Source organism: Cariama cristata, unplaced genomic scaffold (assembly GCF_000690535.1).
Source record: "Cariama cristata isolate BGI_N322 unplaced genomic scaffold, ASM69053v1 scaffold23019, whole genome shotgun sequence".
Taxonomy (NCBI): Eukaryota; Metazoa; Chordata; class Aves; order Cariamiformes; family Cariamidae; genus Cariama; species Cariama cristata.
Genome location: NW_009634367.1, coordinates 1 through 6,489, shown reverse-complemented (window position 1 = coordinate 6,489; position 6,489 = coordinate 1). Strand labels below are relative to the sequence as shown.

The following is a 6,489-nucleotide window of genomic DNA, read 5'->3' as shown; positions in this document are numbered from 1 at the left end:
CAGCAGGAACAAAACCAGATGGATTCGGCGTGCTCGCTGCAGTCCCTCCCACACCTGAAATAATCGATATCCCCCAGGCCTAAAACTTCTCTTGGGTGGAGGTGTTTCTTCAAAGTGTTTTAACCAGTTAGCAGAGATTTCAGGAATGACTGACTGTAATCCACAAAGTTTTAGTACATACTATCTTGATTCAAGAGGCCACAGGCAAAACACACAAAAAATATTACTCATTATTTGCTAATTAAAAACCAAAAGCATTGATAATAGAAATCTAACAGCTCTTCCCATAAAGATTTTTCCTCCAGTGTTGATCTTCTGTTTGACATTAGCTCATGTCCAGAGAGCAAAACTTTCCAAAGGGGAGGAAAAAAAAGTCCCTTTTTCTAAAAAGCCTTTCACAAGGCAAAGGAAGCTTTTGCCCAAGCACATAAGGACAAACCAGATCAAAAGGAAAGCAGGGTTAAACAATCCTTCTTGGTTGTATAATAGGAGGAAAACACATCAATCGTGAGGCCCTACCCACGTTCAAGATCTTGTTTCGGTAGCTGGTGGAAGGACAAACACATTGAGGAGCTCCTATGGCTTAACCCCTGCAGAATCGGGCTAGAGGGCTTTGCCACTCAGCAAAGCCGTTCCTTGTTCTGGGAGGCTCCTCAGGATCACCAAAGCCTGGCTGATGGTCCTGGGAACACCTACAGCCATCATGCCCAACGCTCACAGCACCTCAAAATCCCACGACCCGAAATGACACTACTGGTACGAAAAAAAGCACATCCAGCTTGCAGTCTTTCCCACCTGGGAACCAACAAACTCATCCTCTTTTCTGTATTTTTAATGCATTGAAAGGATTTAAGTGGAAGAGGCTAGAGGTAGAATAGCTCACTGTGGAAATCAGCCACCTCAAAAAAGGAAAGCAAAAAAAAAAGTAATCTTTGGGAAGTTCTTCAAAGCGGAGCGGCTCTCAGCACATCAAGCTCACACCACGCTGTGCGGAGAGTGTCACCTCTGCACCTACAGAAGCAAAGGATGATCTAACCAGGAGGTGGACAGCCATGTGTGCAGCCGTGGGGCGAGGGTCTTATCCTCTCAGACGGAGCAAGGCTCATCTGAAAAAGCAAGCCAAGCAGCCCAGGTAAAACTCCGCAGTGCCCCATCCCTCCTGCCTCCAGCACAGCCTGCTCGCTGCTGCGTGCTCAACCCAAGACAGCTTCTATCCATTCCATCCCCAATTCCACAGCTGGAAAACTGAAACAGCAGCTCTCTTCCAGAGCTGTGGGATGAGTAGAAGCAACACCCACGGACCAGATCATACCCCTGCTCCGCTCCAGCCACCCTCGCCTTCAGCCTGTGAGGAACATGACAAGACCTCGCGGGTTGCCAAGTCCTAGGTGCCGTGTCAAGTCCTACAGCCCTATAAATGTATAATCAAGAATCGCAGCTGATTGTGAGCCTCTGCTTCACAACTGAAAGCAGCTCAGGGAACGTAGTTTGTTGCTGCAGATTGCTAAGCCATGGCAACGACTTCTGGGGGGGGAAAAAAAAAAATAAAGAAAACCACCACACATTGTTTCGGGGACAGCAAGGTCCTGCTCTTTATGAAGACATTTCGACAGGGTGGCCTGACCTGGAGCTGCTCACCCAATTTCTACCATTCCCCTTCTGTACTTTTTTCAGATCAAGTCCTGCCAAAGCTCAGGAATTCAATCTACTGTACCGTGAAGGGGCTTTGACGCCCCAGACAGAACTGCCAAAGGGGCAGAAATAATACACCAAACCCCACAGACATGCAACAACACCAGGACGACTGGGAAAACATGCAAAGGTCAGCACCACTTTCGTGTTGGGGAAGGAAACCTTGTGGCAGATTTCCACAAGACAGCATTATATTCCCCCCAAAATATCCCAAACAGAGTGGGATGCACTCCTTTACAGGGCTACCCCCACGCTTCATCTCCTGCCCCGGCCAAGCACTCGCCTGCCTTGCAGAGGCTGCGGTACTCGAGCTGCAGCACCGGGGTGAGACCCTGCCCGTGACCCCCCAGCACACGAGGGCCGTCACCGATCATCCCCAGGAGCAGGCGATACGCTCGGTTCCAGTATCACAAACAGAATCACAGCCTCCCAAACCTCAGGATCCTATGCCCCGGGTTTATCAGAAGGGAAATGTTCAAGATCCAGGCAGAAACACATTTCCGGTTTTGTTCTTTCTGCTACGAGCTTAGAATATTCTTCCCACTTGCTGCATTTTGACACTGCAAAGTCTCTTTATTTGGCTTGAGCTCTGTCTGCAACAGCTCCTGCCTACCAGGAACCAAACGAGGTCCTGTGACTTGGGGTACGAGCTCCCATTAAAAACTACTCAAGCCACCAGCTGCCAGGGCACTGGCTGCCCTACCCATCTGTCACCTGAGCTCCGACACATCCCACAGACCCCCGAGATGACGGAGGAATGCGGCACAGTACGTTGCCAAAGCCCGCAGCATGTCTACAGGTAGATGCAGCAAGACCAGAGGAAGTCGTTGCCACTGACAGAGGCAGGAACCAGGCCCCAGCCTCCTTCTGGGGGGCTGCACGTTCCTCGTCCACGACGGCAGGGACACCGGCAGTCTCCGACCAGGATGGACTGTGCATGTGCCCCGCGCCCACGAGAAGTGGTTTCTCTGGAGAGCATTCATGGCTACAGATAAGGTGCAGAAGGATGCAAGGGTCTGTGAGGCAGGCTTCCCTTCACTAGATAAGTGGAAAAAGCCACTTGTTAACATCTGGAGCCATGCTGGAATTACACAGCACAGCTTTACCCAGCTCTGCCAAGCCTTTTATTTTCTGGTCCGTTTCCTACAGCGTCAAGACACCAAGAAAACAAAAAGCCTAAATCTGAAGTTAAATTTGTTTATGTTTGAGGTTGGGTTTTCCCCCCAAGAAACAGCAGATAGAAGTCACAGTCAGCAAAACATCTGAATATGCACACTCAGTTATAAAAAAGCATCCCACACTGCTGCTCTGTCAGTAGCCTGTCCCCTCCCCACTCTAACTGCTCCGCCAGAAGCGGACGCGATGCCTTGTCCCAGAGGAAACCATGCTGGGCAGTTTGTTTAGACAGGGGCAGTCGCGCTGCTCCGGTACCTGCCAGAGAAAGGCAGACCTGGCAGGAGCTACTGCCTCCACCAGCAGCACCCCAAGAACGGGTGCAGGTCCCAGCTCCTTAAACAGAAGGAGAGGATTCCTAGGGGTCCAGGGCAGAACCTGGACCCCTGGCCGAAAGGGCTCCGCAGCCTGGCCTGCACAGGTCATCCAAGACTCCACACTCCCAGTCAGACCCACCTTCGACTACCAGCGCTATCATTGCACCGAGCGAGCCCAGACCAGCTGCCACCCAGAAATCGTAACATGAGAAGACCAAAGAGTTTTTTGCCTTCAGTCTAAAGCATCTGGATGCGAGCGATCTCTTTAGACTTGGTGAATAATCCCATCCTCACAGCAGAGCAGCACAGATCCTATTCAGTAAGAAGAGTTTCCTGTTTTCTGCTGCGAGCAGCCCACACAAGCTGCGAAGCCCCAGCAGTTGGCCAGTCACCAAGCTGACTGATCAGCAAGAAAACACAGGCAGAGACCGCTGAGCAGCACAGCTCACGGCTCGCTTTTACCTTTAGCTCTGTTTGAAGTTCGCTTTGCATTGCCTCCAGCTGTCTCTGCAGCCTTTTGGGATGCCTTTCCAGAACTTCAGATTCATCAGTGGGTTTCGTTAACAAAGCACTTTCCCTGCAAGTCACAGGCAACCTTGCTCTTTCAAGAACGCTCTGGGAATTCCAGTGTCTGCCCTTCTTCTAGAACACCAAGTGAAATAAGAGATATAGAAATCAGGCAGGGGCAGTTTCTAAGCCAGTTTGGCAGGACTTATTTTAAGCCTCTGAAATTTAAGGAAGATCTTGCTATTTCCCTGTAGACATTAATTTACAGCAAAGGTTCTTTAACGGCTTTAGAGCAAGAGCTGCATCCTTCACCGTGAACCTGCACAGACCTGTGAACAGCAGGCTGTGATCTCTAAACGGCGATCGAGGTAAATCTGCCAGGGTAGAGATCAGGCAGCTACAAGCTGAGAGAACAGCCATACACTTTGCGCTGTCAGCTGCAACAGGGGGACGGTCAGGACACACAGAGATCTTTCTTGTTAACAGAGCAAAACCAAAGGTTTCAGATAAATATGACTTCAAAGTTATCGTCAACAGCCAACTGAAAGCCCTAAAAGTAAACACCCTGTAAAACTGCTGATGTAACTCCAACCGTTCACATGTTGGAGGCTTCACGTGTGTAGAGGAAGGACTTAACTCATCCCCTGTACGTGGATGGAGAAAGTTTTGAGAGGTACTTGATTTACCTTCCGTGGCAGAATTCCTCCCTAAGAAGCAAAGAGGCAGGGCTGGGATGGGTTTACTCTTTTCAGGGAGACGCTCCCAATGGCCCATCTTTTCCCCTTCCTCTTCTACAGTTTAAAATGTCGTTCTTCAAGGGCCAAGAGCTGCTGCCACGCAGGAGTCATAAGGTCAGACAGGACAGATCTAGTCACAGGGGAAACAAAAAAAAGGAAGGGAAGATGAGCATGGTAAAAGCTGCAGTGGGAGGCTGTACCCAGCCCTGCACCTCCTGTTAGGCCCAGACGAAGATACGTCTCTTCCTCCACACAAGAACCGAGGCCTTCAGCCACACAGAAGAGAAACTTGCATTTCCTGAAAAGCCTTTGCAGCTCTCCTAAAAAGCCAAATAACCTGTGCAGAAACCATCAACCGCCTGTAACATGAGCCTCGTACGCCCCTGACACAGATACGTGTTCCCCTGGGGACAAGGGTCCCAAGCCAGTCACGAGAAGAGAGAACCACCACTGCACCTCAGACCGCTCCTTACCTTGCCTTCCAATCACATAAAAACATTACTCTGCCTTGCTTTTTTTTTTTTTTTTTTAATTTAAATGGGAAGAATAAGGGTCCCTCCGGAGCCCCCAGCCAGTCTTAGAGAGCGCTCACACATCCCAGCCGCCTGAACGGGTTGAACATGACTGAGCTGGTGATCTAAACATTGGTTGCCTCCCCGTGGCACTTGGCTTCGGAAATTCCAGCCCTCAGCCAGAACTCCGCTCGCCTCAAACCCCCATCTCACTCGGCCAGGAGAAAAGCTGGGACGAGAGGCATTTCCGGCAGGATCGCTGCACTGCAGGAGCTCACTGTGTGCAGGGAAAGAAACATTTGCCCAGTAGGTAAAGTCTCAGCTTTTAAGTTATGCAATCCTGCTAAAAATAGTTTCCCCAAATGCCACCTTAAGATCTTCTGACACAAATCCAAGTTTTTCTTGCAACTCCTCTGCTCGTTCTAGCATTGCAAAAATTGACAGCAGGGAAGCCTGAATCTGAAAAACTGCTTTGGTTTTATCTGCTGGTCTCAGCAACAAGGATAAAAACAGCTCAGAAACAGCCCTGGATGTTACCACCACACTGAACCAGGCATGAAGACGCCTGGTCCCTGAAGCCACCGCAAGCAGTTTTATTAGTATTATAACAAAACAGTTTAACCGATGCTGTTGCATTTTTGAACAGTTTTACACTTGTCACTTAAAACTGCATTAAAAGAGACTAAGGCCCTTCCTGTAAGATGAGATGCCGCCAAGCTCAGGTGCTTACAGTCGAGACCAGCAGCAGTACACGGCCTGCTTTGCGAAACCTCGTCGCAAATAAAGCCTTATCCCATTTAATTACTGACTTCCCTCTACTTCCTACCCTCCCCAAATAGACAGACAGGCTTTGTGATGTGCTCTCAAGGTCAGGCCTCCGAGAACGGGGAAGCTGTGCCTGTTCCCCACATTCCTTTGTCGTGAGCAACAGGCGCTCTGCTTCGTGCAGGGGATTCCCCATCCCTTACCGGGAGAGCGCTGGCCCCGCCGGGGATCAGGACAGCCCGAATCCTCGCTGCACTACAGCAGCCCCCAAAGGATGCAAATAATTTGTCATCGGAGCAACTTTCAGCCCAATTAAAGTCTTTCCTTCAAAAGCTACTGCTAGAAGAGGAACCGCCGGTGAAGTCCAGGCCTATTTACGACGCTGTATCATCAGGTGGAACCAGCACTTCTGCAGGCCACGGTGGTTTTTTCTGCTCCACCTTTTCGGCCACAATTTAGCACCGCACAGGCCAAGCCCTGCAAGCGTGTCGGAGCCCACTCGCGCTCCTGCAGCCGGGGACACGCACACGGGAGGGCAGGACACGTTACCAGAGACCGAAGCCAAGAGAGTCTCCTCCAGACCGAGCCTCACCCAGGCTGTCAGAGACGGGCTCCAACGGTGCCCACCTGGCAGCACAAAGACCCCGCAGCACCGGGGGCCGTACCCCCCTCTCGGGGATCTCTCCTCCCCATCACTTCCACCCACAGCCTCGGTGGGGTTTCACGCCCACCCCCAGCAGCTCCCTCCCACCCGGGTGCGGCCTGCACCCCACACAGGCCCCACGA

At 51.0% G+C, this 6,489-nt stretch overlaps 1 protein-coding gene across 1 annotated transcript in view; it reads right to left on the bottom strand.

Annotated features, from left to right (window-relative positions):
• LOC104167010 (E3 ubiquitin-protein ligase NRDP1-like) overlaps window positions 1-4,519 on the bottom strand; it is an 18,550-nt gene extending 14,031 nt beyond the window's left edge. The window contains 1 exon segment of the mRNA XM_009707129.1: window positions 4,376-4,519. The gene's annotated coding sequence lies outside the window, so the exon portion shown is untranslated.
• Between the last annotated feature and the right edge of the window lie 1,970 nt (window positions 4,520-6,489).